The sequence below is a fragment of the Ranitomeya variabilis genome, chromosome 6, assembly GCF_051348905.1.
Source record: "Ranitomeya variabilis isolate aRanVar5 chromosome 6, aRanVar5.hap1, whole genome shotgun sequence".
In the NCBI taxonomy this organism is placed as follows: domain Eukaryota; kingdom Metazoa; phylum Chordata; class Amphibia; order Anura; family Dendrobatidae; genus Ranitomeya; species Ranitomeya variabilis.
In genome coordinates, this window is record NC_135237.1 from 195,923,021 (window position 1) to 195,946,989 (window position 23,969).

Here is a 23,969-nt window from a genome sequence, read left to right on the forward strand (position 1 = left end):
ATTATTCAAACCCGCAGTTACACTCTGGAGATCCATTATTGTCAGGTGCACACAGAGCATACAGAGATTAGGAGGAGAGAGAGAGAAAAGACTGCAGCAAGGCAGACTGGAGGAAAAAAAAAAAAAAAAAAAAAAAAAAAAATTCCAGCAGACTTCTTATAACTCTCCTTTCTCAACCAGGGTCTTTAACACTTTATTGGCCGGTCAAACTGTCATGATCTCTGCAGGCAGAGATCATAGCAAGCCTATAGAGGGACAAGCTCTCGGAAGATGGAACTATACTGACCATGAACTAAGCCTACCGCGCAACTAGAAATAGCCAGGTAGCATTTCCTATTTATAGCTAGATGCCCAGCTCTGGCCTAAGACCTAAATAGCTAGCAGAGGGAAATATAAGACCTGGCTCACCTCTAGAGAAATATTCCAAAGAAGACAGTAGCCCCCCACATATAATGACGGTGAGTTCAGATGAAACAACAAACGCAGCAGGAAAATAGTCTTAGCAAATTTGAGGTCCGCTTACTAGATAGCAGAAGACAGATAGTATACTTTCATGGTCAGCAGAAAAACACTAACAAAACACCATCCAGAGATTACCTTAAACTCTGGCATTAACTCATAACGCCAGAGTAGCAATCCCTGATCAACGAGAGCTTTCCAGACACAGTAACAAAACTTCAGCTGTGAACTGGAACAAATAGGCAAAACAAAACATGGACAAAAGTCCAACTTATCTAGTAGTTGTCTAGAAGCAGGAACAAGCACTGAGAGGCATCAGATAACATTGTTGACCGGCAAGAAACCACCAGAGAAATGAGCTTAAATAGCGACACCCACTACTGATGGAATCAGGTGAAACAGGAAAGAGGATGACAAGTCCAATTCCACAAGCGGCCACCGGGGGAGCCCAGAATCCAAATTCACAACACTTGGCCCGAGCACAAACATCGCAAGACTGCACAAAAGTACGCACGTCCCGAGACAGGGAAGGCCACCAGAAGGACCTAGCCACCAAATCTCTGGTACCAAAAATTCCCGGATGACCTGCCAACGCAGAAGAATTAACCTCTGAGATGACTCTATTGGTCCACTCATCCGGCACAAACAATCTACCAGGCGGACAACGATCAGGCCGATCCGCCTGAAACTCTTGTAAAGCACGTCGCAGGTCTGGGAAGACAGCAGACAATATCACCCCATCCTTAAGTATACCCGTAGGTTTAGAATCACCAAGGGAATCAGGTTCAAAACTCCTAGAAAGGGCATCCGCCTTCACATTCTTAGTACCCAGCAGATACGAAACCACAAAATTAAACCGGGAGAAAAACAACGACCAGCGCGCCTGTCTAGGATTCAGACGTCTGGCCGACTCAAGATAAATTAAATTTTTGTGATCAGTCAAGACCACCACCTGATGTTTAGCACCCTCAAGCCAATGACGCCACTCCTCGAATGCCCACTTCATCGCCAAAAGCTCCCGATTACCGACGTCATAATTTCGCTCGGCGGGCAAAAATTTTCGAGAAAAGAACGCACAAGGTCTCATCACTGAACAATCTGAACTTTTCTGCGACAAAACCGCCCCCGCTCCGATCTCGGAAGCATCAACTTCCACCTGAAAAGGAAGAGAAACATCAGGCTGGCACAACACCGGAGCAGAAGAAAAACGGCGCTTAAGCTCCCGAAAGGCCTCCACAGCAGCAGGAGACCAATCTGCAACATCAGCACCCTTTTTAGTCAAATCAGTCAAAGGCCTGACAACGCTAGAAAAACCAGTTATGAATCGACGATAGAAGTTAGCAAAGCCCAAAAATTTCTGAAGGCCCTTAAGAGAAGTCGGTTGCGTCCAGTCACAAATAGCCCGAACCTTCACAGGATCCATCTCAATAGAAGAGGGGGAAAAAATGTACCCCAAAAAAGAAATCTTCTGAACCCCAAAAACACACTTTGAACCTTTAACAAACAGAGAATTGGTCCGCAAAACCTGAAAAACCCTCCTAACTTGTTGAACATGAGATTCCCAGTCATCCGAAAAAATCAAGATATCGTCCAAATACACAATCATAAATTTATCCAGATATTCACGGAAAATATTGTGCATAAAAGACTGAAAGACCGAAGGGGCATTTGACAGACCAAAAGGCATCACCAAATACTCAAAATGGCCCTCGGGCGTATTAAATGCGGTTTTCCACTCATCCCCCTGCTTAATTCGCACCAAATTATACGCACCGCGAAGATCAATCTTAGAGAACCACTTCGCCCCCTCAATGCGAGCAAATAAATCTGTCAGCAATGGCAAAGGATACTGATACTTGACTGTGATCTTATTCAAGAGTCTATAATCAATACAAGGTCTCAAAGAACCATCGCTTTTAGCTACGAAAAAGAACCCCGCTCCAAGAGGAGACGAAGAAGGACGAATATGTCCCTTTTCCAAGGACTCCCTAATATACTCTCGCATGGCCGCATGTTCAGGTACAGACAGATTAAATAGACGACCCTTAGGAAATTTACTGCCAGGGATCAAATCTATGGCGCAATCGCAATCTCTGTGAGGAGGAAGAGAATTAAGAGTAGATTCCTCAAAAACCTCACGATAATCAGACAAAAACTCAGGAATTTCAGAGGGAATAGATGAAGCAATGGAGACCAAAGATGTGTCCCCATGATTTCCCTGACATCCCCAGCTTAGTACAGACATTGTTTTCCAGTCAAGGACTGGGTTATGAGTTTGCAACCATGGCAATCCCAGCACCAACACATCATGTAGATTATACAGTACAAGGAAGCGAATCACCTCTTGATGGTCTGGAGTCATACGCATAGTCACTTGTGTCCAGTATTGAGGTTTATTACTAGCCAATGGTGTAGAATCAATACCCTTTAAAGGTATAGGAACTTCCAGAGGCTCTAGATCAAACCCACAGCGCCTGGCAAAGGACCAATCCATAAGACTCAAAGCGGCACCAGAATCCACATACGCATCCGCAACAATAGAAGATAACGAACAAATTAGAGTTACAGACAAAATAAACTTGGACTGCAAAGTGCCAATAGCAGAGGATTTATCAACTTTCTTTGTTCGTTTAGAGCATGCTGATATAACATGAGTAGAATTTCCACAATAGAAGCACAAATGATTTTTGCGCCTATAAATCTGTCGTTCGCTTCTGGACAGAAAGCTATCACATTGCATACTCTGTGGTGCCTCTTCAGAAGACACCGCCAACTGGTGCACAGGTTTGCGTTCCCGTAAACGCCGATCAATCTGAATTGCCATTGTCATGGACTCATTCAGACCAGTAGGCACAGGAAACCCCACCATGACGTCTTTTACAGCATCAGAGAGACCTTCTCTGAAAATTGCCGCCAGAGCGCACTCATTCCACTGAGTAAGCACAGACCATTTTCTAAATTTTTGGCAATATATTTCGGCTTCATCTTGCCCCTGAGAGAGGGCTATTAGGGCTTTCTCAGCCTGAATCTCCAAATTTGGTTCCTCATAAAGCAACCCCAAAGCCAGAAAAAACGCATCCACATTGAGCAACGCAGGATCCCCTGGTGCCAATGAAAATGCCCAATTTTGGGGGTCACCCCGCAGTAAAGAAATAACAATTTTTACTTGCTGGGCAGGATCTCCAGCAGAACGAGATCTCAGCGAAAGAAACAATTTACAATTGTATTTAAAATTTAGAAAACAAGATCGATCTCCAGAAAAAAACTCCGGTATAGGAATTTTAGGTTCAGACCGAGGAGCATGTAACAAAAAATCTTGTATATTCTGAACTTTAGAGGCAAGATTATTCAAATTGGTAGCCAGACTCTGGGGATCCATATTTCAACAGATAAAGTCTGAGCCATTCAGGGGTTAAGAGGAGAGGAAAACAGGAGACTGCAATTAGAGCTGGAGTGCAACTTCAGAGGAAGGAAAAAAAAAAAAAAAAAAAGTTTCACACAGTTCCTTTTCTCTCCTGCTTCAGCCTATAGATTAAACATTCGGGCTGGCCATACTGTTATGGTTTCCAATGGCAAGGAAACCTCAGAAGCATAGAATAAACGGACAAGCTCTCGGGTGATGGAAACTAGAGCTGACCGCGATGCTAAACCTACACACCACACTAGAAGTAGCCAGGGGGCATTCCTGCGTTGTCTCTAGATGCCGCGCGCCAGCCGGAGAACTAACTACCCCTGGTAGAAGAAAACACAGTCCTGGCTTGCCTCCAGAGAATGTCCCCACAGGAGATAGCAGCCCCCCACATATAATAACGGTGAGAGCAGATGAAAAGACACACGTAGTATGAAAGCAGATTTAGCACAGAGAGGCCCGCTAACTAAATAGCAGAAAGATACAACAGAGGACTTCGCGGTCAGCTGCAAAACCCTTCAAAACACCATCCTGAAATTACCTTAACTCATGTGACAACTCATGCCACTGGAGTGGTAATTTCAGCCCAACAAGAGCTTCCAGCTGCAGAGATTCACATAAGTGCAAACTGGACAAAACATACAAAAATAGACTTAAGGACTAAAGTGTCCAACTTAGCTGAGCAGAAAACTGGGAGCAGGAACATGCAACAGAATCATTCTGGATACATTGATGGCCAGCATTAGAATGACTGAGGAGCAAGGTTAAATAGGATACTCCCACATCCTGATAGGAACAGGTGAACTGAGAAGGCAAAGCTTGCAGGACACCAGTACCACAAGAGACCACCGGGGGAGCCCACGAACCGAATCACAACAGGAGTCTCACTCTCCTCAGGAACGGATGGCTCCGGATTTGCCATGGACTTTTCCATCAAGACAACTGTCACCCCCGGGTGACTATCTTGTTCTACTTTTAGCGCCAACTTTTTCTCTGGTAGAGGGCCTCTTAATGCTTCTCTGAGCACTTCCACATCTTCCCTTAGGGTCTTATACCCACTTTGCCACGTGAACAGGTGATCTCTGAGCTCAGAGACTTCCTTCTCCAGCTCATCCACCCTGTGCTCAGCCACTTGTCTCAGGACCCTTTCTTGTTCAACATGGTCTTTCACTGTCTCTTTAATCAGCTCTTTGAACATATTTTCAGATGGGCCAACTTGCTCACTCACACTCTGCTTCAGAGTCTTACCTATTTCTTCATTAAGAGGTTCAACCCTCTCTTGGGCTTCAGTAGTGACAACCTTAGCCTCGTCCCGATTCACAGGGACTTCAGAGTACTTCACACACTCCAGGTCCTCAGCATCTTCCGTCAAATCTTCACAAGGTGCAACTGGTTCAGCCCCTTTGCCCTTTTTCTGTCTCCGGCGACGGGAGGAAGGCTTGCCATTTGTACCTGAGTCAGCCTTACTGCACTCTTTCCCACTGGCATCATCATCTGAATGGGAGTCACCACCACAGTCTGTTTCACAACCCACAACATGGGGAACCCTCAAGTCACTCTTTAACCGGGTGTCAGCGTCACAGGCTTTATTAACCACGTCAGTTACAGTCTTCTTGGGGTACACATCAGGTGACATGTCCGTAAGTTGGGCAGACGCTCCCTCCCCACTGGTCAACCCGACATTTGACCCTTCAACTTTGGGAGGAATACATGTTTTAGGGTTTGCAACCCCACCAGCTGAGAGCCCTCCATTCTCCTGCGGTAAAGAAGCTCCCTTCTCCCACAAGTCTGTGAACAGCCTAGAGTCACGGCCAATTATCACTGGACAGGGTAAGGTTGAGACTATGGCCACATCATGGATTGCACTGTCCTTGGCCGTCTCGAGGACCAACCTAGCCACTGGATAGCCCTTAGTGTGCCCATGGATGCAGGTGACCCTGACCTTTCTACCAGGTATTTCGAACCCCTCAGGTGCAACCCTCACTAGAGTCACCGGGCCCCCAGAATCGACCAGTCCGTACATTTCCATCTCATGCACCCGCAGGGCACACCCCTGTAAACTTTCACCAGGTGGATAGCTCACACAGCATACCGGACACACATAACTTACACGCCCTTGGTACCCATTTATCTGCGGAACCTCTTTGGGATGCTCCGCCCCCTTTTGGGCAAGTGCTCCGCTTTTTGTCACCATCCCTGTTCGGGATTCAGCCCCCTTTCGGGATTCCACCCCTTTTTGGGCTACTACCCCTGTTCGGGTTACCGCCCCTTTTTGGGCAACCATCCCCGTTTGGGGTCACCGCTCACTATTAGGGATACTCCCTTCCCTGGGATACACCCCGTGGACTTCACCACGGCACTCAGGCCCCAGTTCGCACAGTACACCCCTATGTCTCTGGGTTTGTACTGGCCCTTTAAGAGTCTGCACAATCTGAGGAAGAGGGAAAAAAATATTTTTTTTTCTTCTATATGTCACTTCACCAGCTCCTGCTGGTACCGCCACAGCTCCCGCTGCAGTCACATACAACCGGCACCTCCGGCCACTGACCACAAGCCACTGCCACTGCAGCTCTGCCTGCTGCGGAACCTCTTGCTGTAACTGCAGCTATGCCCCACCAGGCTCTGCATGGCTCCACCGCAAAGTTTGTGGACCCGCCGATCCACAGCAAGACGCTTGTCACCTTCGTGGACCTGCCGATCCACAGCAAGACGCTTGTCAGCTTCGTGGCCCCACCGAGCCACAGCAATTAACTCCACATGTGCGTCCTGGATCGTTGCCCGCATTCGAGCACCATATGTAAGATTGCTCTTACTGAGTGTATTGGGGGACACTCGCTTGGCCACAATATTCAGCACACGGGCACGTTTTTTTCTCAAACAATGCAATCCATGTGGTTTATTAAGCCTCATAAACCATATCATGAACAGTCCATTTACACACTGAACCAGGACATCACATCAAGTTTCAGATCCTTAGTCTGGGGCAACTAAACACGCTGGTCCTCTCTGACCAGTTGCCGTGGGTTACCACACAGTTCATAACACAAGTACCAACAGTCTATGGAGGTACCTTACGGGAGCTCCTGCTCCACCTGCTGACTCCTTGTCAGACGTCTTTTTCCGGGTAAGCTGCCTCACGGGGATTGCCAACTTGCCTGGGCGGCATAACTTAGTCAGTCCAGACCCTCCGGAGGACTGTGGCTTCCCCAAGTTTCACTGTGCGCTGCTCAGGGATCCGGTCCTACTCCCAGGACCTCCCACGCTAGCACGTGCTTTCAGGAAGCCTCCTCCCAGGTCTTCCAACACAGGAACTTACACAGGGCCATGTGACCCACACCCTGTTCACATTATGTACCTCGTAACCACACCCCATAGGTGAGGTATATCACATGAGCTGATCACGTGATCATGACATCACTGCAGGTCCTCATACTCCTGCAGGGAAAAAGGTACAGTGAGTGCCCTCACCCAGTGGTGAGGTATGTGGGTAGACAGACCCTCCCATCACTCATAGATTCCCGCAACCTGGACCCAGGTGCACTAAATGACATCTTCAGTGCTTACGTGCTCTAAAGACAAGATACTCCGGGTTGCATCTCAGGGAGCATCCTTCCCTGTGACACATACCTCCTATTAACCACAATGCCAGACACTGTCTCACTATCACATCCATTTATACAACTGCCATGGATTCTCACGGCCTCAATATGCCTCCGTGCGCATACTGAGGAGACCATGCAGCGCCCCTACCTGTTACAGGGGTCACTGCATCACAATATATATATATATATATATATATATATATATATATATATATATATATATATATATATATATATATATACTAGCTGAAAAGCCCGGCGTTGCCTGGGCATAGTAAATATCTGTGATTAGTTATAGCACCTCACTTCTCTTATTTTCCCATCACGCCTTTCATTTTCCCCCTCATCTTTCATTTTCCCCCTCACATCTCTCATTTTCTCCCTCACACCTCTCATTTTCCCCCTCACTACTCTTATTTTCCCCCTCACTCCTCTCATTCCCCCCTCACTCCTCTCATTCCCCCTAACACTTGTCATTTCGACCTCACATCTGTCATTTTCTGATCACTCCACTATTTTCCCTCACTCCTCTCATTTTGCACTCACACCTTTTCATTTTCACCTCACACCTCTCATTTTCACTTCACACCTCTCATTTTCACCTCACACCTCTCATTTTCCCCTCAGTATATATTTGTTTGTCATCTCCCTTATATATAGTACTAGACTGTGGCCCGATTCTAATGCATCAGTATTCTAGAATATGCATGTCCCCATAGTATATGGACAATGATGATTCCAGAATTCGCGGCAGACTGTGCCCATCGCTGATTGGTCGAGGCAACCTTTTTGACATCATCGTCGACATGGCAACCATTATGACATCTTTGTCGATACTGTGCCAGTCGCTGATTGGTCGAGGCCCAGGCCCGATTCTAACGCATCGGGTATTCTAGAATATGCATGTCCCCGTAGTATATGGACAATGATGATTCCAGAATTCGCGGCAGACTGTGCCCGTCGCTGATTGGTCGAGGCAACCTTTATGACATCATCGTCGCCATGGCAACCATTATGACATCTACGTCGATACTGTGCCCGTCGCTGATTGGTCGAGGCGAATTCGCGGCAGACTGTGCCCGTCGCTGATTGGTCGAGGCAACCTTTATGACATCATCGTCGCCATGCTGTGCCCGTCGCTGATTGGTCGAGGCCTGGCGGCCTCGACCAATCAGAGACGCGGGATTTCCAGGACAGACAGACAGACAGACAGAAAAACCCTTAGACAATTATATATATAGATACACCTGTATGTCATCTCCTGTATATAGTATATACCTGTATGTCATCTCCCCTGTATATAGTATATACCTGTATGTCATCTCCCCTGTAAATAGTATATACCTGCTGTATGTCATCTCCTCCTGAATATTGTATATACCTATGTGTTATCTCCTCCTGTATATAGTATATACCTGCATGTCATCTCCTCCTGTATATAGTATATACCTGTAAGTCATCTCCTCCTGTATATAGTATATACCTGTGTGTCATCTGCTCCTGTATATAGTATATACCTGTGTGTCATCTCCCCTGTATATAGTATGTACCTGTATGTCATCTCCTCCTGTATTAGACCTCGTTCACACATTATTTGGTCAGTATTTTTACCTCAGTATTTCAGTATTTGTAAGCTAAATTGGCAGCCTGATAAATCCCCAGCCAACAGGAAGCCCTCCCCCCTGGCAGTATATATTAACTCACACATACACATAATAGACAGGTCATGTGACTGACAGCTGCCGTATTTCCTATATGGTACATTTGTTGCTCTTGTAGTTTGTCTGCTTATTTATCAGATTTTTATTTTTGAAGGATAATACCAGACTTGTGTGTGTTTTAGGGCGAGTTTCATGTGTCAAGTTGTGTGTGTTGAGTTTTGTGTGGCGACATGCGTGTAGCAATTTTTTGTGTGTCGAGTTGCATGTGACAGGTTAGTGTAGCAAGTTGTGTGCAGCAAGTTTTGCGCATGGCGAGTTTTGTGCGTGGCGAGTTTTATGTGTGATGCATTTTGAGCATATGCAAGTTTTGTGTGAGGCAACTTTTGCATGTGTTGCAACTTTTGTGCATGTGGCAATTTTTCCGCATGTGCAAGTCTTGCATGTGGCGAGTTTTCCATGAGGTGAGCTTTGCACGTGTGGCTAGTTTTGCGCAAGCCTAGTTTTGCATGTGGCGAATTTTACGCGTGGCGAGTTTTGAGTGGTGACTTTTGTGTTTCGACTTTTATGTGGCGAGATTGGTGTATGTGTGGCGAAATGTGTGCTGAGGGTAGTATATGTGTTCAAGCACGTGGAAGTGTGTGGCGCATTTTGTGTGTGTGTTCATATCCCATTGTGTGGTGAGTATCCCATGTCGGGGCCCCAACTTAGCAACTGTATGGTATATACTCTTTGGCGCCATCGCTCTCATTATTTAAGTCCCCCTTGTTCACATCTGGCAGCTGTCAATTTGCCTCCAACACTTTTCCTTTCACTTTTTCTCCATTATGTAGATAGGGGCAAAATTATTTGGTGAATTGGAAAGCACGGGGTTAAAATTTCGCATCACAACATAGCCTATGATGCTCTCGGGGTCCAGACATGTGACTGTGCAAAATTTTGTGGCTGCAGCTGCGACGGTGCAGATGCCAATCCCGGACACACACACACACATACACACACACACACACACACACACACACACACAGTCAGCTTTATATATTAGATATATATACTAGATGGTGGCCCGATTCTAACGCTTCGGGTATTCCAGAACATGTATGTAGTTTATGTATGAAGTTTTCAGAATAATGCAATTTATACACAGGATTTGGCCGGCCGGGCGCGACCAATTAGCGAAGCGTGGTTCAAATTCTGCGCCAATTCATGGCCCGGACTGCACCTGTTGCTGATTGTTCGCGGCCGGCCGGGCATGACCAATCAGTGAAGCCAGGGCCGGCTCCAGGTTTTTGAGGGCCCTGGGTGAAAGAGTCTCTGTCACCCCCAAAATCGCTGGTGAGGTAAGCTCACCGGCATCAGGGGCTTATCTACAGCATTCTGTAATGCTGTAGATAAGCCCCCGATGTTACCTGAAAGAGGAGAAAAAGACGTTAGATTATACTCACCCAGGGGCGGTCCCGGTGCGGTCCGGTCGGATGGGTGTCTCCGGTCCGCGCCGGGCCTCTCTGACCTTTCCGGTGCCTGCCCACTGCAGTACTTTGCTCTGCCCTCAACAGGGCAGACAAAGTACGCCTGCGCCGGAGCCACGGCGTAAATACCTGAAGAGGACGTCATGGAACGAAGATGGGAGGCGCCAGAGAGGACCGGAGACACCCATCCGACCGGACCACAGCAGGACCGCCGCTGGGTGAGTATAATCTAACGTCTTTTTCTCCTCTTTCAGGTAACATCGACGGCTTATCTACAGCATTACAGAATGCTGTAGATAAGCCCCTGATGCCGGTGAGCTTAACTCACCAGCGATTTTGGGGGTGACAGGTTCCCTTTAAACACATACCACAATTCATGATGCACAGATACAACAGAGAAATATACCACAGCCATGTAGCATATAACACAGCCCACGTAGCATATAACATAGCCCACATAGAATATAGCACAGCCACGTAGCATATAGCAAAGGCCACGTAGTATATAGCACAAGCCACGTAGTATATAACACATCCCACGTAGCATATAGCACAGCCCACGTAGCATATAGCACAGCCACGTAGCATATAGCACAGCCACATAGCATATAGCACAGCCACGTAGTATATAGCACAGCCACGTAGTATATAGCAATCCCACGTAGTATATAGCACAGCCCACGTAGTATATAACACAGCCCACGTAGCATATAGCACAGCCCACTTAGCATATAGCACAGCCACGTAGCATATAGCACAGCGACATAGTATATAGCACAGCCACGTAGTATATAGCACATCCCACATAGTATATAGCACAGCCCATGTAGTATATAGCACAGCCCATGCAGTATATAGCACAGCCCATGCAGTGTATAACACAGGCCACGTAGTATATAGCACAGCCCACGCAGTGTATAGCACAGCCCACGTAGTATATAGCACAGCCCATGTAGCATATAGCACAGCCACATAGCATATAACACATCCACGTAGCATATAGCACAGCCACATAGTATATAGCACAGCCATGTAGTATATAGCACATCCCACTTAGTATATAGCACAGCCCATGTAGTATATAGCACAGCCCACGCAGTATATAGCACAGCCCACACAGTGTATAACACAGCCCACGTAGTATATAGCACAGCCCACACAGTGTATAACACAGCCCACGTAGTATATAGCACAGCCCATGTAGTATATAACACAGGCCATGTAGTATACACAGCCACTTGGTATATAGCACAGCCACGTAGTATATTGTTATGACCCCAATGGCGAGGGTCTCAGAGGAACGTGGAAGTCTGCAGAATACAAAAATCCAGCTCATAGGGCAGTGGTAACTGGGTTGACCATATATCTACTCCTAACGCCAACACTAGAAGTAGCCGGGGATCATTCCTACGTTGATTCTAGATGACACGCGCCAGCCGGAGAATCTAGCTACCCCTAGTAGAGGAAAACAAAGACCTTTCTTGCCTCCAGAGAAGGGGACCCAAAGCTGGATAGAAGCCCCCCACAAATAATGACGGTGAGGTAAGAGGAAATGACAAACACAGAAATGAACCAGGTTTAGCACAGAGAGGCCCGCTTACTGATAGCAGAATAAAGAAAGGTAACTTATATGGTCAACAAAAACCCTATCAAAATCCACACTGGAAATTCAAGAACCCCCGAACCGTCTAACGGTCCGGGGGGAGAACACCAGCCCCCTAGAGCTTCCAGCAAAGGTCAGGATGTAGATTTGGAACAAGCTGGACAAAAATACAAAACCAAAACAAATAGCAAAAAGCAAAAGGCAGACTTAGCTGATATAACTGGAACCAGGATCAGTAGACAAGAGCACAGCAGACTAGCTCTGATTACTACGTTGCCAGGCATTGAACTGAAGGTCCAGGGAGCTTAAATAGCAACACCCCTAACTAACGACCCAGGTGCGGATAAAAGGAATGACAGAAAAACCAGAGTCAAAAAACTAGTAACCACTAGAGGGAGCAAAAAGCAAATTCACAACAGTACCCCCCCCTTAGTGAGGGGTCACCGAACCCTCACCACGACCACCAGGGCGATCAGGAAGAGCGGCATGAAAGGCACGAACTAAATCGGCCGCATGAACATCAGAGGCGACCACCCAGGAATTATCCTCCTGACCATAGCCCTTCCACTTGACCAGGTACTGAAGCCTCCGCCTGGAGAGGCGAGAATCCAAGATCTTCTCCACCACGTACTCCAACTCGCCCTCAACCAACACCGGAGCAGGAGGCTCAGCAGAAGGAACTACAGGCACAATGTACCGCCGCAACAAGGACCTATGAAATACATTGTGAATAGCAAACGACACAGGAAGATCCAGACGAAAAGATACAGGATTAAGGATTTCCAATATCTTGTAAGGCCCAATAAAACGAGGTTTAAATTTGGGAGAGGAGACCTTCATAGGAACAAAGCGGGAAGAAAGCCACACCAAATCCCCAACGCGTAGTCGGGGACCCACACCGCGGCGGCGGTTGGCAAAGCGCTGAGCCTTCTCCTGTGACAACTTTAAGTTGTCCACCACATGATTCCAGATCTGCTGCAACCTATCCACCACAGAATCCACCCCAGGACAGTCAGAAGGCTCCACATGACCCGAAGAAAAGCGAGGATGGAAACCAGAGTTGCAGAAAAAAGGCGAAACCAAGGTGGCGGAACTAGCCCGATTATTAAGGGCAAACTCAGCCAACGGCAAGAATGTCACCCAATCGTCCTGATCAGCAGAGACAAAACACCTCAAATAAGCCTCCAAAGTCTGATTGGTTCGCTCCGTCTGTCCATTAGTCTGAGGATGGAAAGCAGACGAAAACGACAAATCAATGCCCATCCTACTACAAAAGGATCGCCAGAACCTGGAAACGAACTGGGATCCTCTGTCTGACACAATATTCTCAGGGATGCCGTGCAAATGAACCACGTTCTGGAAAAACACAGGAACCAGATCGGAAGAGGAAGGCAGCTTAGGCAAAGGAACCAAATGGACCATCTTGGAGAAGCGATCACATATCACCCAGATAACGGACATGCCCTGAGATAGCGGAAGATCAGAAATGAAATCCATGGAGATATGTGTCCAAGGTCTCTTCGGGACAGGCAAGGGCAAGAGCAAACCGCTGGCACGAGAACAGCAAGGCTTAGCTCGAGCACAAGTCCCACAGGACTGCACAAATGACCGCACATCCCTTGACAAGGAAGGCCACCAAAAGGACCTGGCCACCAGATCTCTGGTGCCAAAAATTCCCGGGTGACCTGCCAACACCGAGGAATAAACCTCGGAAATGACTCTGCTGGTCCACTTATCCGGGACAAACAGTCTGTCAGGTGGACAAGACTCAGGCCTATCAGCCTGAAATCTCTGCAACACACGTCGCAGATCCGGAGAAATAGCTGACAAGATAACTCCATCTTTAAGAATACCAACAGGATCAGCGACTCCAGGAGCATCAGGCACAAAGCTCCTAGAAAGAGCATCGGCCTTCACATTCTTTGAACCTGGTAAATACGAGACAACAAAATCAAAGCGGGAGAAAAACAATGACCAGCGGGCCTGTCTCGGATTAAGGCGTTTAGCAGACTCGAGATACGTCAGATTTTTGTGATCAGTCAAGACCACCACACGATGCTTAGCACCCTCGAGCCAATGACGCCACTCCTCAAATGCCCATTTCATGGCCAACAACTCCCGATTGCCCACATCATAATTTCGCTCGGCAGGCGAAAACTTCCTAGAGAAAAAGGCACAAGGCTTCATAACAGAGCAACCAGGGCCTCTCTGCGACAAAACGGCCCCTGCCCCAATCTCCGAAGCATCCACCTCAACCTGAAAGGGAAGTGAGACGTCAGGCTGGCACAAAACAGGCGCCGAAGTAAACCGGCGTTTCAACTCCTGGAAAGCCTCCACGGCAGCAGGAGCCCAGTTAGCTACATCGGAGCCCTTCTTGGTCATATCCGTCAAAGGTTTCACAATGCTAGAAAAATTAGCGATAAAACGACGGTAGAAGTTAGCGAAGCCCAAGAACTTCTGAAGACTCTTAACTGACGAGGGCTGAGTCCAATCAAGAATAGCTCGGACCTTGACTGGGTCCATCTCCACAGCAGAAGGGGAAAAAATAAACCCCAAAAAGGGAACCTTCTGTACTCCAAAGAGACACTTTGAGCCCTTAACAAACAAAGCATTCTCACGCAAAACCTGAAACACCATCCTGACCTGCTCCACATGTGAGTCCCAATCTTCAGAGAAAACCAGAATATCATCCAGATAAACAATCATAAATTTATCCAGATACTTCCGGAAAATATCATGCATAAAGGACTGAAAAACTGAAGGCGCATTGGAGAGCCCAAAAGGCATCACCAAGTACTCAAAATGACCTTCGGGCGTATTGAATGCGGTTTTCCATTCATCACCTTGCTTAATGCGCACAAGGTTGTACGCACCACGAAGGTCTATCTTGGTGAACCACTTGGCACCCTTAATCCGGGCAAACAAGTCAGACAACAGCGGTAAAGGATACTGAAATTTGACAGTGATCTTATTTAAAAGCCGATAATCAATACAAGGTCTCAAAGATCCGTCCTTTTTTGCCACAAAAAAGAATCCCGCACCAAGAGGGGAAGAGGATGGACGGATATGCCCCTTCTCCAGAGACTCCTTGATATACGAACGCATTGCGGCATGCTCAGGTACAGACAGATAAAACAGTCTTCCCTTAGGAAATTTACTGCCTGGGATCAAATCTATAGCACAGTCACAGTCCCTATGAGGAGGCAGTGCACTGGACTCAGACTCACTGAAGACATCCTGATAATCAGACAAATACTCCGGAACTTCCGAAGGCGTAGAAGAAGCAATAGACACAGGCAGTGAATCCTCATGAATACCACGACAGCCCCAACTTGAGACTGACATAGCCTTCCAGTCCAGGACTGGATTATGGGTCTGTAACCATGGCAGCCCTAAAACGACCAAATCATGCATTTTATGTAAAACCAGGAAACGTATCACCTCGCGGTGTTCAGGAGTCATGCACATGGTAACCTGAGTCCAATACTGCGGTTTATTTGCTGCCAATGGTGTAGCATCAATACCCCTAAGAGGAATAGGATTTTCTAATGGTTCAAGAGTAAATCCACAGCGCTTAGCAAATGAGAGATCCATGAGACTCAGGGCAGCACCTGAATCTACAAACGCCATGACAGGATAAGATGACAGTGAGCAAATCAAAGTTACAGACAGAATAAATTTAGGTTGCAAATTACCAACGGTGACAGGACTAACAACCTTAGCTATACGTTTAGAGCATGCTGAGATAACATGTGTAGAATCACCACAGTAGTAGCACAAGCCATTCCGGCGTCTATGAATTTTCCGCTCATTTCTAGTCAGGATTCTATCACATTGCATTAAATCAGGTGTCTGTTCAGACAACACCATGAGGGAATTTGCGGTTTTTCTATCACATTGCACCGAATTAGGTGTCTGTTCAGACAACACCATGAGGGAATTTGCGGTTTTGCGCTCCCGCAACCGCCGGTCAATTTGAATAGCCAGTGCCATAGTATCATTCAGACCTGTGGGAATGGGAAAACCCACCATAACATTCTTAATGGCTTCAGAAAGGCCATTTCTAAAATTAGCGGCCAGTGCACACTCGTTCCAATGTGTCAGCACGGACCATTTCCGAAATTTTTGGCAATACACTTCAGCCTCGTCCTGCCCCTGAGACATAGACAGCAAGGCCTTTTCTGCCTGAATCTCAAGATTGGGTTCCTCATAAAGTAAACCGAGCGCCAGAAAAAACGCATCAAGATCAGCCAATGCCGGATCTCCTGGCGCCAGCGAAAAAGCCCAATCCTGAGGGTCGCCCCGTAAAAACGAAATAACAATTTTTACTTGCTGAGCAGAATCTCCTGATGAACAGGGTCTCAGGGACAAAAACAATTTACAATTATTCACGAAATTCCTAAACTTAAACCTGTCTCCGGAAAACAGTTCAGGAATCGGTATTTTAGGTTCTGACCTAGGATTTCTGATAACATAGTCTTGTATGCCCTGCACACGAGTAGCCAGCTGGTCCACACTTGTAATCAAGGTCTGGACATTCATGTCTGCAGCAAGCATAGCCACTCTGAGGTAAAGGGGAAGGAGAAAAAAAAAAACTCAGAATCTTCTTTCTTATAATCCCTCTTCTGCAATGCATTTAATACGGGCCTGGCAAACTGTTATGACCCCAATGGCGAGGGTCTCAGAGGAACGTGGAAGTCTGCAGAATACAAAAATCCAGCTCATAGGGCAGTGGTAACTGGGTTGACCATATATCTACTCCTAACGCCAACACTAGAAGTAGCCGGGGATCATTCCTACGTTGATTCTAGATGACACGCGCCAGCCGGAGAATCTAGCTACCCCTAGTAGAGGAAAACAAAGACCTTTCTTGCCTCCAGAGAAGGGGACCCAAAGCTGGATAGAAGCCCCCCACAAATAATGACGGTGAGGTAAGAGGAAATGACAAACACAGAAATGAACCAGGTTTAGCACAGAGAGGCCCGCTTACTGATAGCAGAATAAAGAAAGGTAACTTATATGGTCAACAAAAACCCTATCAAAATCCACACTGGAAATTCAAGAACCCCCGAACCGTCTAACGGTCCGGGGGGAGAACACCAGCCCCCTAGAGCTTCCAGCAAAGGTCAGGATATAGATTTGGAACAAGCTGGACAAAAATACAAAACCAAAACAAATAGCAAAAAGCAAAAGGCAGACTTAGCTGATATAACTGGAACCAGGATCAGTAGACAAGAGCACAGCAGACTAGCTCTGATTACTACGTTGCCAGGCATTGAACTGAAGGTCCAGGGAGCTTAAATAGCAACACCCCTAACTAACGACCCAGGTGCGGATAAAAGGAATGACAGAAAAACCAGAGTCAAAAAACTAGTAACCACTAGAGGGAGCAAAAAGCAAATTCACAACAGTATATTGCCCAGCCATGTATATTGCACAGCTATGTAGTATATAGCACAGCCCACGTAGTATATAACACAGCCACATAGTATATAGCACAGCTCACATAGTATATAGCACAGCTCACGCAGTATATAACACAGCCACGTAGTGTATTGCCCAGCCATGTAATATATTGCACAGCTATGTAGTATATAGCGCAGCTCATGTAGTATATAGCACAGCTCACGCAGTATATAACACAGCCATGTAGTATATTGCACAGCCACGTAATATATTGCACAGCGCACGTAGTATATAGCACAGAGACGCAGTATATAACACAGCTCATGCAGTATAAAACACAGCCCATGTAGTATATAGCACAGCGATGTAGTATATAGCACAGCCCACATAGTATATAGCACAGAGACGTAGTATATAACACAGCCCACGCAGTATGTAACACAGCCCACGTAGTATATAACACAGCCCACGTAGTATATAGCAATGTGGGCACCATATCCCTGTTAAAAAAAGAATTAAAATAGAAAATAGTTATATACTAACCTTGCGTCGGCCCCCGGATCCAGGCGAGGCGTTTAGCGATGCTCCGATCCCAAGAATGCATTGCAGTCTCGCAAGATGATGACGTAGCGGTCTCGCGAGACCGCTACGTCATCATCTCGCGAGACCACAATGCATGGCCCGGAGCGTCACGAGGAGCGGGAAAGGTGCCGGAAGGTGAGTATATAATGATTTTTTATTTTTTGTATCATTTTTAACATTAGATCTTTTTACTATTGATGCTGCATAGGTAGCATCAATAGTAAAAAGTTGGTGACACAGGGTTAATAGCAGTGTTAACGGGCTGCGTTACACCGTGGCATAACGCAGCCATTAACCCTGTGTGAGCGCTGACTGGAGGGGAGTATGGAGGGGGCACTGACAGAGAGTAGGAAGGGGCGAATTCGCTGCTGGACTGTGCCCGTCGCTGATTGGTCGCAGCCTGCCAGCCGCGACCAATCAGCGACGCGGGATTTCCGTGACAGACAGACAGACAGACGAAAGTACCCCTTAGACGATTATATATAGAGATACAGTGGGTACAGAAAGTATTCATACCCCTTTAAATTTTTCATTCCTTGTTTCATTGCAGCCATTTGGTAAATTCAAAAAAGGTATTTTTTTCTCATTAATGTATACTCTTGCAGATCCTCTCCAGTTCCGTCAGGTTGGATGGATGAATGTTAGTGGACAGCCATTTTCAGGTCTCTCTAGAGATGCTCATATGGGTTTGGGTCAGGGCTTTGGCTGGGCCAATCAAGAATGGTCACAGAGTTGTTCCCGAAGCCACTCCTTTGTTGTTTTAGCTGTGTGCTTAGGGTCATAGTCTTGTTGGAAGGTGAACCTTCGGCCAAGTCTGAGGTCCAGAGCACTCTGAAAGAGACTCCCTGCACTACCGCATAACTTTACTGTATCAGTGTCCTGCTTACACCGATGTAATGGTGTCAACACCATGTTTTTTTTCTTTTACAATGTGTGCCAAAAATAAGTAAGGAGTAATGGTGTCAACACCATGTTTTTTTTCTTTTACAATGTGTGCCAAAAATAAAAACACAAATCCACAGCTCTTGGTGTCAAGCTCCATATATTATTTATTGCATAGAAAGAAGGGAAGTAGAGTAGTGTTTAGTAGTTGTAAATTAGATGTACTTGATCTATGAATGTGTTTGAGTTTCTTGTCTTTCCTCTATATAATTAATATTTATGATAAACTGTAATAAATCAGAAAAAAATTAAAATAAAACGTTATAAATCAACTGTTTTGCTTAGTTCATTTAGTTTGGAAAAATTGTAGAATTTCATCTGTTGTTGTTTTAGCTTTTTTTATCAACTTTTCAACTTTTTCTCATAGGTTATGTTGCCCACGTTAACGCCTTTCTGACATCCGACGTACTATCCCGTCCATGTGACCTGGGCCCGTATGACCATGGACGGGATAGTATGTCATGCCCTTTAATGCGACACTGTGACTTAAGTCACGGTGATCGCATTAAAATTCCGACGCCATCTTACCTGGAGGAAGATGGTGTCGGCATCCCGAGACCTGTCTATCGCTGTGATTGGCTGTTCAATTCTGAACAGCTAATCGCAGCCTTTCTCATTGTTTCAGCCAATCAGATTGGCTGAAACAGTGAGGTGCCAGGCTAGGATCGAGTACCGATGTACTCGATCCTAGGCTGGTGCCTGGCAACGCCAGGCATCGGCCAAAACTGCTCAGATTGGCGCAATCGATGATCACAATAATTGCGCCAATCGCAGGGCACAGTCGCGGTGTTACCGCACTGTGCCCTGCCGGTACCTGCCTGGATCGGTGCTGTAATAGCACCGATCCTAGGCCGGTGCCTAGAACAGGCCTGTAGCTGCTGATTGGCGTGATCGATGTAATCGTCGATCACGTCAATCACAGGGCACAGCTGTGTGATTGCACTGTGCTCTACCGGTGACGTGCTGGGGACCTTCCGGTGACCTGTCTAGGATTGCAGCTGTGAGCTCTGATCCTAGGCCAGTGCCAGGCAACACCGGCATCACCAGAGCTACCTCTGATTGATGGGATTGATGTGATCATCGATCCCACCAATGACAGATCACAGCAGTGGAATGACCTCTCTGTATCCTGTCTCTGACCTGTGTGACCTGTCTGACTTCTCTGCAGGAATCCTCACAGTAGCTGAGGATTCCTGCAGAGTGGTCACACTGCTAAATCTCCTACTGTGCTGGGCCTTGTAGTACCACAGAAGCCTATGACACCACAATTCCTGCTGAAGAAAGAAGAAAGACAGAAGAAAGAAGAGAGACTACAACTGTAAGTGTTGATCCTCGATCCCTGCCTGATCTCTCTTCATCCACCCCAATCCCCCATCACTCCCTCCCCCTTCCCTTCCCCCTCTTTCTACCCCCCTCCACCCCCCCTTTGCACCGCCTCTGTGTGCACATTTAGCAGCCGCCAAGCGTTGATTGGTGACGCAGTTCACCGATCAATAATCATGCTCGCCTTTCTTTTTCACCCCCCTTTGCGCCGCCGAGCGTTGATTGGTGATGCGGTTCACCGATCAACACTAGTGCTCACTTTTCTTTTTCACCCCCTTTGTGCCGCCGAGCATTGATTGGTGATGCAGTTCACCGATCAACACTCGTGCTCGCTTTTCTTTTTCATCCCCCTCCGCCGCCGAACTTTGCTAAGTGACGCAGTTCACTTATCAGAGCTCATGCCTGCCATTTTCCTTTTCTTTTTCCACCCCCTTGCGCCACCCCCGTGCGCATATCCAGCAGCTGCCGAACTTTGATAAGTGACTCAGTTCACTTATCAGAGCTCGTGCCTGCCTTTTTCCTTTTCTTTTCCCACCCCCTTAAGCCACCCCCGTGCGCACATCTAGCAGCCGCACCAAACTTTCTTAAGTGAAGTAGTTCACTTATCAGAGCTCGTGCCTGCCGTTTTCCTTTTTTTTCATCTCCTCTTACGCCACCACCATGTGCACAACCAGCAGCCACCGAATTTTGATAAGTGATGCAGTTCACTTATCAGAGCTAGGGCCTGCTGTTTTAGACTTTTCTTTTCACAGGCATTTTTTCCTCCCTATTTGTTTTTTTTTTCTATTAGCTGTTATGGTTGTGGACAGGGTTCCTTCCCTGTCCTCTCAGGGTTAATTTTTTATTGCCTCCTTTTGGTTTGGGGAGGGCTATATTTACTGCCTTTGTCTGGGGATTAGTGTTGAGCGATACCTTCTGATATTTGAAAGTATCGGTATCGGATTGGATCGGCCGGTATCCAAAAAATATCGGATATCGCCGATACCGATACCCGATACCAATACAAGTCAATGGGACACAAATATCGGAAGTGATCCTGGATGGTTCCCAGGGTCTGAAGGAGAGGAAACTCTCCTTCAGGCCCTGGGATCCATATTCATGTAAAAAATAAAGAATAAAAATAAAAAATATGGATATACTCACCCTCGGACGAGCCCTGGCTGTCACCGCTGCAAGCGTCTGATTCCGTTCCTAAGAATGCAGAGAGTGAAGGACTTTCGATGATGTCGCGGTCATGTGAGTGGTCACATGAGCGGTCACGCGACCCATCACAAGACCGCGACTGTTATGAACTGGTGGCCTAGGAGCAGCATGGACGAGCTCTGGAGTAGGTGGCCTCTATACTGACCACAGACCCTGAACTTAACACATCAACTAGAAGTAGCCGTGGGATGTTCCTGTCACTCCCTAGACACCTCGTCACGGCTGGAGGACTAATTACCCCTAAAGAAAGAAACAGGAATACTATCTTGCCTCAGAGAAAATTCCCAAAGGAAAGGCAGCCCCCAACAAATATTGACTGTGAGAGGAGAGGGAAATTACAAACGCAGACTGAAAACAGAATTTAGCAAAGGAGGCCACGCTACCTAGAAAGGAAAGACAGGACAGAGTACTGTGCGGTCAGTATAAAAAATACTACAAAATCCACCACAGAGAATACAAAACTCTCCACACCTAACTAAAGGCATGGAGGGTGACTCTGTGACTCCAGAGCTTCTAACTTGGCTGAATAAATCTTTACACAGACAAAGCTGGACAAGAAAAAACATAGCAATTCACAGAACTATTAAGTCCACCGCATGTGGACTGCAAAAACAGAGCCAGGACTTATCTTTGATGATTTGGACAATCCAGAAGGAGAAACCAAGCAGAGATGTGGATCCCTAGAAAACAATGGACAACTGGCACTCACTAAAGGAAGGAGCCAGACTAAATAGCCCCGTCCAAAGTGGAAGCAGCTGATGACTGTTGTGAAGGACAAACAGCAGCACTACCACTTAAAACCACCGGAGGGAGCCCAAGAGCAGAACCCACAACAGAATTCACAACATGCGACGTCATCGCAGGTCCTACACTCACTGCATTCTTAGGAACGGAGGCTGCCAGTTGCACCGCTGCGAGCCAGGGGCCGTCGGTGGGTGAATATATCCATATTTTTTATTTTTATTCTTTATTTTTTACATGAATATGGATCCTGATCCCGATTCCCGATATCGCAAAAATATCGGAACTCGGGATCGGAATTCTGATACAGCGAATATCGGCCGATACCCGATATTTGCAGTATCGGAATGCTCAGCACTACTGGGGATCCTTTTCAGTGACACATCTGTTCTGGCTATGTGTCTAACCCCCTGGTGTGTTTGCATGCTGTGTAGTCCGTTTGCCTTCTCGTGTATGATCCGGTCCGTGTTCTCGTTCTGTGCATTGCTTTGTGATTCCGTGCTTACTGTCTGTTTCTGGCTCTGACCTTCAGCTTGGTACTCTTACTAATCTCCTGTCTGCCACATTTGTATTGCACCACTATCTCCAGCTACCTGATCTTTTGCTACTCTCAGCGTCTCATCCTTTAGTACTTCGTTGACCTCTTGTCTTGACTTCGGCACGTTCAGACTACTCTCCGGTTTCGCTGGTCACCGCTGCTACTCGGCATCTGGTTCCACCTCTGGCCCCTCCCCCGATGGTCAGTTGTCTCAGGTCCTGCGCTCCAACAGGTAAGCTCACCACAGCACCCCCCTGTCCTTCTGTATCTCATGCACAGACTCCTACTGTAAGTCGTCAGCATGGTTCTTGATATTAGCTTTTTCTTTTCAGACAAGTTTGCACCAATCACTGTCCCCCCCACATACACGCATACAGTTATAAATAAAGTACACACAAAGCACCATATTCACAAAAAAATGTCCCGTCCATCGCATTCATCCCAACAGCGCTATTCAGTGGAGGAGGCATATGCTTCCTTGCCTCCGACACTGATAGTGAGGGAGAGAATCCCACATTTCTTAAGTTTTCAGATTCTTCATCCTCTACCTCCTCCTCCTCATCTTCCTCGTCGGGTCCTGCAGAATTGCCATGCAGATGTCCCAGGATAAAAGATGAGGCAGCGCCCACTCCTGAAAATGGAACCAGCGCACCCCTCTTCGGACCCTGTATGGACCTTGCCCCTCAAAAATTAAGAGCCACTGATTCCTGATTTTGTGGCAGAATCAGGAGTCAAGTTTTACACCACCGGCCTCACAGAAATAGACTTTTTCAAAGTATTTTTCTCTGGGGATTTTATTAACCTCATGGTAGAGCAAACTAATTAATATGCTCGGCAATTTTTGGCGCAAAACCCTGGTCCATCATTTTCTAACTGGTTTCCTGTAGACGCAGTTGAAATGCTGCAGTTTTGGGGCCTGGTCCTTCATATGGGGATCCAGAAGAAGCCAGAACATCGGCAATATTGGAGTGTTAATATTTAATACAACACTCAAGAGTTCCGAATGGTCATGGCGCGAACGCGTTTTGAGGCCA